This window comes from Oncorhynchus mykiss, chromosome 10, assembly GCF_057628025.1.
Source record: "Oncorhynchus mykiss isolate SJ-2025 chromosome 10, ASM5762802v1, whole genome shotgun sequence".
Classification (NCBI taxonomy): domain Eukaryota; kingdom Metazoa; phylum Chordata; class Actinopteri; order Salmoniformes; family Salmonidae; genus Oncorhynchus; species Oncorhynchus mykiss.
This window is the reverse complement of record NC_143031.1, coordinates 61044577-61056774: the sequence shown is the minus strand read 5'-3', so window position 1 is coordinate 61056774 and position 12198 is coordinate 61044577. Positions and strand designations below refer to the sequence as shown.

Genomic DNA, 12198 nt, shown 5'->3' with positions numbered 1-12198 from the left:
GTGTGTGTGTGTGTGTGTGTGTGTGTGTGTGTGTGTGTGTGTGTGTGTGTGTGTGTGTGTGTGTGTGTAAACTGAGCTCCTTCATTCAGTTCCTCTGCAGAGTTAAAGACAGCAGCAGCACCAGCGTCTGAACTGAGGTCAGCTCTATTTAAGGAGCAGACAGCCAGACTCCTGGAGCCAGAAGACTGAGGGGATGATGGACCAAGAGAGAAGACATGAAAAGATTAAAGGAGAAGGGGGGAATTTTAGCCTCTGTTGTCATGGAAGTCCTGCTGAAACAGAATTCAGACACTCACAGAGTCTACCAATATGAGAGAGAGAGAGAGAGAGACAGAGAGAGAGAGAGAGAGAGAGAGAGAGAAAAAAAAAATGTACAGAAAGACTGAGAAAGTATCGACCTCATCCCGGGGAGTGGAGTCTCTGAGTGTGTGTCAGAGTGTTTGTGTTTACATGTGTGTTCTACAGACCAGCTGTGAGACAGAGATGAGGTGGTCAAAATTAGGTTATGATATGATATCGCCATGACAATGAGGAGTTTACTACTGGGCGTCTGTGGTCTACTCTAGGCAAGCCCTGACATCTGTCTACAGGGAACTGAATATCTCATAGTTCCAAGGATAAACCGAAAGGCCATGTGAGTCCATTACGTTTGTACTGTAGTTTAGTGTAGAGCATGGGGAGACATTGGGGAGATTCACATTGAACCACAAATTGACTTCATTACCCATTATGCCGAGAAGACTTCAATAATGTATGAGTTTATACAGCCAGGATTTTGTTTTCTTTCTAAATGGTACATTTCAGTGTGAAGTTATTTGAGGTTATCTGCCAGTGTCGTGTGTCAATTCCATCTCAATTCACTCAATTTAGGAGGTAAGTTGAAATGAATATCACTAGTTGAAAATTCCTCATAGAAACTAATGGGCACATTTTGAATCAATTCAGTCCATTTCCAATTCATCCTCTGAATTGACTCATTAGAGGTGAATCGGACCCCAATCCATGACCATAACTTCACATGACTTTACACTGATGACGTTTTCCCTGATGGTCAATCAAGTAATGGATGCTATTCCAAAGAGACCCTGTCAGTAGAGAATCATGTGTGGTCTCTAACAAGCCTCTCTTTGTTCCTTTTACTCTCCTCTGTTTCCTCTCCTCTTTCTCATCTCCTCTCTAAACAAGAACTTTGTGAAACCAGTCCAGAGTCGCTACAGGAATCAATTGAACGAAGTCCAAACAAAGAGGCCCATACAGTAGAGACACTCGGGGACGTTCTCACAGTCCAACACAGGGGTATCAAACATGCAGCCCGTGGTGGGAACAAACTCAATATACTTTAAAATCACTAAAAAACAATTTAAAACTGTGTAGATATGATAATGGACCTATATTCATGCAGCTTTTTGACTGTTAAGCTTGCTAATAGTCACTAGAAACTCAGGGAGCATTTAAAATTCCAAAATCAAACCAACGCAGCCCCCGGGGCCAAATGTGTTCAATTGTTTTCTTTATGGTTCTTACATAAAGAAGACAATTAATGGAGCGCTGGTCTTTGTGAACAGTGCTACAGAAGGCTGGTGTGTTTATTTTGTACATATTTTTTTGTCAATTTAAATCGCCGCCAACACCATCACACCACAGTAATGGACCCCCCTAGAGAAGAAACTCATGTTGAGAGACTTCTGTCATAACGAAACTTAACCAACCCGCTAGAGTCGATGTAACATAATTTAAAAAAATCCCCATCAAAATCTGTCAGTTTAAGCTATTGATATCTGTTTTTTTTTGCATCAACCGCATCCGCCTTTGTCGCACTTCTACATGTGCGGTGAAAGGTGGCAGAGCTAGAGCGGTGTTTGTCAGACCATGAGACATCCTGAAAATGGGAAGTCAGCGGTACCAGTTATAAAATGTTTATATGTATATATATATAGAGAGAGAGTACCAGTCAAAAGTTTGGGCACACCTACTCATTCAAGGGTTTTTCTTAATGTTTTACTATTTTCTTTCATTGTAGAATAATGGTGATGACATCAAAACTATGAAATAACACATATGGAATCATGTAGTAACCTAAAAAGTGTTAAACAAATCAGAATATATTGTAGATTTTAGAATCTTCAAAGTAGCCACCCTTTGCCTTGTTGACAGCTTTGCACACTCTTGGCATTGTCTCAACCAGCTTCACCTGGAATGCTTTTCCAACAGTCTTGAAGGAGTTCCCACATATGCTGAGCACTTGTTGGCTGCTTTTCATTCACTCTGCGGTCCAACTCATCCATCTCTGTGACACCCTGGTCAAAGTATTTTGTGTTTATCTTTATTTATTTGGTCAGGCCAGGGTGTGGCATGGGTTTTTGTATGTGGTGTGTATGTATGGGGATTGTAGCTAGTGGGGTGTTCTAGCTAAGTCTATGGCTGTCTGAAGTGGTTCTCAATCAGAGGCAGGTGTTTATCGTTGTCTCTGATTGGGAACCATATTTAGGCAGCCATATTCTTTGAGTTTGTCGTGGGTGATTGTCCTTAGTGTCCTGATGTCATTGTTCTGTGTTAGGTTACACAAGTATAGGCTGTTTCGGTTTTCGTTAAGTTTATTGTTTTGATAGTGTTTGTGTTTAGTGTGTTACTTCATTAAACATGGATTGCAATAGACACGCCGCATTTTGGTCCGACTCTCCTTCTCACCAAGAAAACCGTTACAGAATCACCCACCACAAAAGGACCAAGCAGCGTGTCAACAGGCAGGAGCAGCGCGAGGAGATGCGCAATAAGGATTTCTGGACATGGGAGGAAATCCTCGACGGGAGAGGACCCTGGGCTAAACCAGGGGAGTGTAGCCGCCCAAAGGTGCAGCGGGAGAAGAAACAACAGGAGCAGCCCAAAGAGGAGTACAGTATGGAGTATACGACTTGGGAGGAGATCGACAGGTGGGCGGCCGACCCAGGGAGAGTGCCGGAGCCCGCCTGGGATTCGATGGAGCAGTGCGCGGAAGGTTATCAGAGAATGGAGTTGGCGAAGCAGGCACGGCGGCGTAGAAGGAAGCCCGAGAGGCAGCCCCAAAAATTTATTGGGGGGGGGCTAACAGGGAGTATGGCTACGCCAGGTAGGAGACCTGGGCAGACTCCCTGTGCTTACCGGGGGGCTAGAGAGACCGGACAGGCACCGTGTTATGCAGTGGTGCGCACGGTGTCTCCAGTGCGGGTGCATAGCCCTGTGCGGTATATTCCAGCTCCGCGTGTCGGCCGGGCTAGATTGAGCATCGAGCCTAATGCCATGAAGCCGGCTCTACGCAGCTGGTCCCCAGTGCGTCTCCTTGGGCCGGCTTACATGGCACCAGCCTTGCGCTCGGTGTCTCCGGTTCGCCTGCATAGCCCAGTGCGGGCTATTCCACCTCGCCGCACTGGCAGGGTGACCGTGAGCATTCAACCAGGTAAGGTTGGGCAGGCTCGGTGCTCAAGAGCTCCAGTGCGCCTGCACGGTCCGGTTTTTCCAGTACCACCGCCACACCCCAGCCCTCTGGTAGCAGCTCCCCGCACCAGGCTTCCTGTGCGTGTCCTCGGCCCAGTACCACCAGTGCCAGCACCACGCATCAGGCCTACAGTGCGCCTCTCCTGTCCAGCGCTGTCGGAGCCCTCCTCCTCTCCAGCGCTGTCGGAGTCTCCCGCCTGTTTAGCGCTGTTAGAGCCTTCCTTCTCTACAGCGCTGCCGGAGTCTCCCGCCTGTTCAGAACTGCCAGTCTGCATGGAGCTGCCAGTCTGCATGGAGCTGCCAGTCTGCATAGAGCTGCCAGTCTGCATAGAGCTGCCAGTCTGCATAGAGCTGCCAGTCTGCAAGGAGCTGCCAGTCTGCAAGGAGCTGCCAGTCTGCAAGGAGCTGCCAGTCTGCAAGGAGCTGCCAGTCTGCAAGGAGCCGCCAGAGCTGCCTGTCTGCAGGATGCCGCCAAAGCTGCCAGTCTGCAAGGAGCCGCCAGAGCTGCCAGTCTGCAAGGAGCCGCCTGAGCTGCCAGTCTGCATGGAGCAGCCAGGGCCGCCAGTCAGCATGGAGCAGCCAGGGCCGCCAGTCAGCATGGAGCAGCCAGGGCCGCCAGTCAGCATGGAGCAGCCAGGGCCGCCAGTCAGCATGGAGCAGCCAGTCAGCATGGAGCAGCCAGTCAGCATGGAGCAGCCAGAGCAGCCAGTCAGCATGGAGCAGCCAGAGCTGCCAGTCAGCATGGAGCAGCCAGTCAGCATGGAGCAGCCAGTCAGCATGGAGCAGCCAGAGCTGCCAGTCAGCATGGAGCAGCCAGAGCTGTCAGTCAGCATGGAGCAGCCAGTCAGCATGGAGCAGCCATAGCTGCCAGTCGACCAGACTCTTCCAGAGCTGCCAGTCGACCAGACTCTTCCAGATCTGCCAGTCGACCAGACTCTTCCAGATCTGCCAGTCGACCAGACTCTTCCAGATCTGCCAGTCGACCAGACTCTTCCAGATCTGCCAGTCGACCAGACTCTTCCAGATCTGCCTGTCGACCAGACTCTTCCAGATCTGCCAGTCGACCAGACTCTTCCAGATCTGCCAGTCGACCAGACTCTTCCAGATCTGCCAGTCGACCAGACTCTTCCAGATCTGCCAGTCAGCCAGACTCTTCCAGATCTGCCAGTCGACCAGACTCTTCCAGATCTGCCAGTCGACCAGACTCTTCCAGATCTGCCAGTCGACCAGACTCTTCCAGATCTGCCAGTCAGCCAGGATCTGCCAGATCTGCCAGTCAGCCAGGATCTGGTAGATTCATCAACCTGCCTGAGCTTCCTCTCACTCCTGAGCTTCCTCTCACTCCTGAGCTTCCTCTCACTCCTGAGCTTCCTCTCACTCCTGAGCTTCTGCCTCAGTCCCGAGCTGCCCCTCAGTCCCGAGCTGCCCCTCAGTCCAGTGGGGTTCTGGGTGAGGACTACTAGGCCATGGTCGGCGGCGAGGGTGGACTATCCAGGGACGCGAGGAGAAGGGACTAAGACATTGATTGAGTGGGGTCCACGTCCCGCGCCGGAGCCGCCACCATGGACAGACGCCCACCCGGACCCTCCCTATTGTTTTGAGGTGCGTTCGGGAGTCCGCACCTTAGGGGGGGGGGTTCTGTCACACCCTGGTCAAAGTATTTTGTGTTTATCTTTATTTATTTGGTCAGGCCAGGGTGTGGCATGGGTTTTTGTATGTGGTGTGTATGTATGGGGATTGTAGCTAGTGGGGTGTTCTAGCTAAGTCTATGGCTGTCTGAAGTGGTTCTCAATCAGAGGCAGGTGTTTATCGTTGTCTCTGATTGGGAACCATATTTAGGCAGCCATATTCTTTGAGTTTGTCGTGGGTGATTGTCCTTAGTGTCCTGATGTCATTGTTCTGTGTTAGGTTACACAAGTATAGGCTGTTTCGGTTTTCGTTAAGTTTATTGTTTTGATAGTGTTTGTGTTTAGTGTGTTACTTCATTAAACATGGATTGCAATAGACACGCCGCATTTTGGTCCGACTCTCCTTCTCACCAAGAAAACCGTTACAATCTCAAACCATCTCAATTGGGTTGAGGTCGGGTGATTGTTGAGGCCAGGTCATCTGATGCAGCTCTCCATCACTCTCCTTCTTGGTAAAATAGCACTTACACAGCCTGGAGGAGTGTTGGGTCATTGTCCTGTTGAAAAACAAATGATAGTCCCACTAAGCCCAAACCAGATGGGATGGCGTATCGCTGCACAATGCTGTGGTAGCTATGCTGGTTAAGTGTGCCGTGAATTCTAAATAACAGACAGCAAAGCACCCCATACCATCACACCTCCTCTGTGCTTCACGGTGGGAACCACACATGCGGAGATAATCTGTTTACCTACTCTGCATCTCACAAAGACACGGCGGTTGGAACCAAAAATCTCAAATTTGGACTCATGGACTCATCAGACCAAAGGAAATATTTCCACTGGTCTAATGTCCATTGCTGGTGTTTCTTGGCCCAAGCAAGTCTCTTCTTCTCATTGGTGTCCTTTAGTAGTGGTTTCTTTGCAGCAATCCCCTGAACAGTTGATGTTGAGATGTGTCTGTTACTTGAACCCTTTTGCAGGGTCATTTCCCACAATCACTACTATGATATAGGGTCCTAACCTAACGAAACCAGTACAATGCACAGTCAAGTCACATTAAAGCCAGTACTATGCAGGATTCTAACCTACTGAAACTCTAGTACATGACCAACTGAACCTTCAGTACATAGTTCCTAGCCCACTGTAACCCACCAGTCTTATGTACAGTCCTGTCCCCTTTCAGCACTATCGTAATGGCGATAGTGCAGATATACTTAGGTCACAGTCACCAGAAAGCCCCAAACCAGTCACACAGAGCCATCAGTGATCTGACAGTCTGGACAAGTACAGCTCCATTAATCTCTTCATTTCTTTTCTCCTCCCCAATCACAGCGTTTCCACTTCCTCAATCCCCTCATTCATTACCATTCTGTTGTTCAAAGTCTTTGTCTGGGATCAGTGTGCTATTTACTTGCTAATGAAAGGCTGCAGTGGTCCCAAATGAAGATGGAGAAGTACTGCATGAATTTACATGCTTTCCTTTCATCTGTGTTATTCAGGAACATAACTGATATTTATCGGTCTAATTGTCTCACTGTCAGTGCAGAGCGAACGTATCTTTTGGGCTGTTTCTTTGTTGTGGCATAAAGTGGGGACAGACAGGCTATTTAACAATACTTAGACAGTAAATACATCTGTTTGATGTTCCATGTCCTTATGTCCATATAATAAGCTCCTCTCTGCACCTTGCTGCCCATAAATCCATGAATTAGAATGGGTAATGTTGATTGGAGAAGAGAGATGGCACGCCTCGACCTAATCAGATGTCCTGAGGGCATAACAGGTTGGCTGGTTGGCTAGAGCTCCACTCCCATTGTGATGAGTCAGATGTATCAGACAGTTGTCCCCGTTGTGTCTCAGCCTTTCTGCACCTGGGTTCTGCCTGTGTTCCATGTGTTACTGCTGGAACTGGAACAATAAGCCCACAACACACACACACACACACACAGAAAAAATGCACACACACACACACACACTGTGTCATCACCAGGAATCACACACATTAATCAAACATTAGAGCAACGCTACCCTACCTCACCAGAAGACACCAGCGCAGAGCTGTCATTCAGAAGACATCTCTATTTCACTGTCTCTCCTCAAACCCCAACATGAGATAGAAGTGAGTCTATGTAATATAAGAAATTAATAAAAATATCAAAGATATGTTATCCAGAGTTGCTTATCTTCCCCTCTGGTTAAGCTCTTTGTCTGTTAGCTGCCCTCTAGCTAGCTGTCTGTCTGTCTGTCTGTCTGTCTGTCTGCCCATCTAGCTGTCTGTCTGTCTGTCTGTCTGTCTGTCTGTCTGTCTGTCTGTCTGTCTCTGTTTGTCTGTCCGTCTAGCTGTCTGCCTGTCTGTCCGTCTGTCTCTGTTTGTCTGTCCGTCTAGCTGTCTGCCTGTCTGTCTGTCTGTGTTTGTCTGTCCATGTAGCTGCCTGCCTCTCTGTCTAGCTGTCTGTCTGTCTGTGCTTGTCTGTCCGTCTGTCTGTCTGTGTTTGTCTGTCCGTCTAGCTGTCTGTCTGTGTTTGTCTGTCCGTCTAGCTGTCTGTCTATCTGTGTTTGTCGGTCCGTCCAGCTGTCTGTCTGTCTCTGTTTGTCCGTCTAGCTGTCTGTCTCTGTTTGTATGTCTGTCTAACTTTCTGTCTATGTGTCTGTCTCTGTTTGTCTTACTGCCTGCCTGTCTGTCTGTCGAATGATGTCTTGCAGCTTGGAGTCTAAGAACACCTCTAAAGCAAGAGGTCTCAATCTTTGGACAGGAGATTCATTTAGTTTGGCCAGATTACAACGCCTTAGAGCAAGGTTCCCCAACTGGCGGGCCAAGATTTTATTTGGCTCCCCAAGGTTTATTTTTTTATTGTTGTACATAAAAGACGGTACAAACACCAGCAAATCAGCTCCAAGTGATTTGGATTTTGGAAGTCTGTTGGAAGTTTTCCCACGCATAATAGAGTACAGTATACAGTATGTGATAGTATACAAATGTAAGCAAGGTTTGAAATTATTATGTTTTAGTCAAATGATTGGGCTTTTTGTGGTCAATTTGCAGTCCCCCGACCATCCGCTTCAGAAAAACATTGGCCTGCAGTTGAATCTACTTTCGCTGATTATCCCTGACCTAGAGAGTACATATGCAGCACTTTGTGACCAAAATTAAAGACACGGCAGATTTTGGTGTGTGTGTCGGCATGTGTGTCGTGTGTATGTGCATGAGCGGGACAATGTTTGAAGGCTTTGGAATTTTGTGTTTTTACCGGTGGCTTGGTTTTTATCTTTGCCCAACGTTTTTCGTTACATTTTTCGCTTCGGATGCTTTTATCTGCTCCACCAGAACTCACCTATCTGGTAAGGTTGAACACCTCCTCTCCTACAGCCTCCCGACTAAAGCTTCTCCCAAGCGGGTGTGAAACCTACTCCCGTTGCCTGCTGCACTGCTGCTTGGATCCCACCGGGAGATCTGCTCCCCTCTTGCCCTGGCCTATCTTGCCCTGGCCTATCTGCCCCCTATCTGCCCACACACGCACGTACACACACACACACACACACACACACACACACACACACACACACACACACACACACACACACACACACACACACACACACACACACACACTGAAAGTAAAACTACATCAATCTTAGCCCCAGACTTTGGACTGATCTGAATTTTATGTAGGCTAATTAACTTGTGAAGCTTATTATTACTCAGAAACACTATAATTGAATATCATAGTCTACAATTTATTTCTTTATCTTAGAATTTTATAGCCTATTTTGTTGGGGCGAGAGACTCTTTCAAGGTTTGTTTTACTTGTGCTATATGCTATTTGCTCTTTGACTCGTGCGTGTTCTGTTGACTATGAACTGGCTCATTTACCCGACCGTGGGACATACACTTTTTGTTCCCACACTGGGGACTCTGCCTCTCTATTGGTTACACAGTCTCTTGGCCTCACATGTAAGCGAATGAAATTTCTGCACAATATGATCTTGTTGCCATCTGATGCACATTCAAATGTCATGCTCTCCGTGTTTTCTGCCATGCCCTGATTGTCTTACTGCTGATGATGTCTGGAAATATGTATTTACACCCTGGCTCGTATACTGTTGCTAGCCCCAATTCTAACTTGTGCTCTGATTTAACACTAGAAGCTTAATACCAAGCATTGAGCAATTGAGCAACATCTTTACTGAGATGTGGTTATGAAAGAATGTTCTGAACACTGATGTGAACCTTTCTAGTTATAACCTTTTTTACAAGACATATCTTCCAAAGGTGGTGGAGTGGCAATCTTTACCAAGGAACACCATCAATGCTCTGTTGTCACCATCTGTCCCCAAACAATTTGATTTGCTGGTTTTAAGCATTCATGTTTTCGATAGGTCTTTGTTTACAGTTGCTGAGTGTTATCGTCCACCATCAGCACCGGCCTGTACCCTACCTGCCCTAAACTCTCTCCTGGCCCATTACATTAAATCTGAATTTGTCCTGCAAGGGGACCTAAAACTGCGAAATGACCAAGTCTTAAACAATGAACAAGTCTTAAACAATGGGACTCCCTAAACCTCTCTCAGATTATTACTAATCCCACAAGGTATGATTCCAAACACCCAGAAAAGGCTACTCTCCTTGATGTTACAAATAATCCTGATAGGTATCAGTCTGGGGTTTTCTATAATGACCATAGTGATCACTGTTTTACAGCCTGTGTTCTTCATGGCTGCTCAGTCAAACGACCTGTCCTGATTTGTCATAGACGGTTGCTGAAAAACTATAATGAGCAAGTATATAGAGTTTATGGTACATGCTATATAGAATTAATTATGCTCAAATTGAAAAATCATTAAACGAAATAATCCTAATCGAGGAGTAGATTGCATCAGATTCCAGTGTTCGAACTTGTAAACAAGAATGCATGGGATTTCTGTTAATGCGACTCTGTGCGGCCAATGGCAATGTCCGCTTTAGGTATAACGCAGGTGGATTTGACAACTCTAACACAGATCCACCTCCAACACTGTCAAAACAACCGCTATGCGGAAGTCGGCTAAAGTGGATCTGATTGAATAGAGCCCTAAGTGCCCCTTAGCCTTGTAAATTGCCATTTGTAAGTTAAGGTTTGTCTGTATGCTTAAAAAAAAAAAAAAATGCCCGGAACCCTGTAGCAAAATGTGTGTCCCCCAATGTCAGAGACACCATTATGCCCCCTGTGCGCGTGTGTGTGTGTGTGTGTGTGTGTGTGTGTGTGTGTGTGTGTGTGTGTGTGTGTGTGTGTGTGTGTGTGTGTGTGTGTGTGTGTGTGTTAACTTATCTAGTGGACTAATGTATTATTTAAGTGACGGAAGGAAGATTCATATACACAGATTGAGATGTGTTGATTTGTCGACACAATTTGATTAGATATAACATATAAATAGAACCACGGCAGAAAACATATGGTAGATTAATCTGATCGATCTATGAGTATACTTGCTAATGCTGAGTAAACAGGTGCTGAAAGGAAATGAAGGTGATTTAAGGTCCAGATGTCCAACATGAGTGTCACATTTAAACTAGAACTATTCATTCATTTTAAAGTGAAGCTGCGTCTCTGATCAGAGCTGATGTCATTACATGTCTATTTGTGTCATGGGGTGTGCTGAGTAGAGATACAGATACATTACTAATTTAATTCCGGGATGTGCCGATCATATTACAAGCCCAATTTAGCGGTGTACTTGCAAATCTTGCATAACCAACACATTATTCAAATGTTTTGTTTGTCTGTTTGTTTCCGAATATTTGCGACCGGCTCCATTCAGTCTTATGTAGCAAAATTTGACATTGGATAAAAGTAGAGACTCAGAGCTATAAATTGGTATATCATCCACTACATTTGAGGAACAATGGGAAAGTAATCCCCCTTTTAAGAAATGGGCCTTGAATGTTTTGGTACACATACTGGAAAGCTCCTCCTTGTCTACACCCATTTAGCATTGTTCACACCCGCTTAAAAGCAACTTTCTAAACAATGTTTAGATTTTTTCCCAGCTTGTAAGCTATCTAGCTAACGTTAAGTTAGCTGACTAGCCAGTTCAAATAATGACCCTATCATATACAGTACCTGGCAACGTCTTAACTTTAGCTAATTTGTATTCATTATTACATGAAAATAAACTCACTACACAATCATTATTTAGAAATGAATGGCAAGCTAATGACAGAAAATAGCTTTAATGTTATATCCTAATTTGACTTTGGTACAGGTCATGTTGTTCTTCACATGTTCTTCTTCATGTTGTTCTTTACCGTCTCTGGTAAACACACACTATATCAAATCAAATAAATGTTTATTTGTCACATGCACAGGATACTGAAGGTGTAAACGGTACAGTGAAATGGTTACTTGCATAGTTGAGTCTTTTGTTGAGTCATTTAGCTAGCTAGCAAAACAACAAACCATAATCCCAACTCATAATGTTACTATGCTGCATGAATCTGCTGGTAGCTAAAGCTAACCAACTAGGTAGGATCAATGTTAGCTAGCTAGCGACCATTAGGCTATAACTAGCGATGAAAATGGATCTGAGAAATAATATAATAATATAAATAATATTACCACACAGGTCATACACGTAACATTATTTAGCGAGCCAGATGGCTAACGTTAGCTAGATAGCTAACCATATGCTTTGACTTGCAAAGAAAATTACTTTTTGACAAAATTTGAAATGTATAATATCTGAAAATGTAGCTATCTAGACTCGCTTGCGCATATACATGGATGAAGGCTTCTCCCTCTCTGTCACAGATGCCATGGTTGCCCTTAGTTTGAAGATGTAATCCGGAGAGAGGTGTTTTATACAACAGCCTTCTTCTGTGTGTTCTCTTTTCGACTCTCTCCACAAAATATTTGAAATCGAACACCAGAATTTTCTCCATCTCCTTAGCTATCATACTCGACTTCCACTGGGCATTCCACTGATTTCAAAAGTCGGTCCTCCAGAAAGTGGAGAGCACTAGCAACACTTATGCAGTTCTGATATCATTCAAAAAATCCCAGTTAGAAAGGATTACCTAGCTAGACATACACCTCCCGCTACATGGCAGACCATATCCGAACTC

General features: G+C 45.5%; 1 long non-coding RNA gene across 1 annotated transcript; it reads right to left on the bottom strand.

Moving 5' to 3' along the window:
- Positions 1–5525: 5525 nt before the first annotated feature.
- Positions 5526–7245, bottom strand: LOC149980125 (uncharacterized). Its single transcript, XR_016483860.1, has 3 exons — positions 7133–7245; positions 6785–7007; positions 5526–5656 (listed from the first exon to the last, which is right to left on the bottom strand). It is a non-coding gene; the product is annotated as an uncharacterized LOC149980125 (long non-coding RNA).
- Between the last annotated feature and the right edge of the window lie 4953 nt (positions 7246–12198).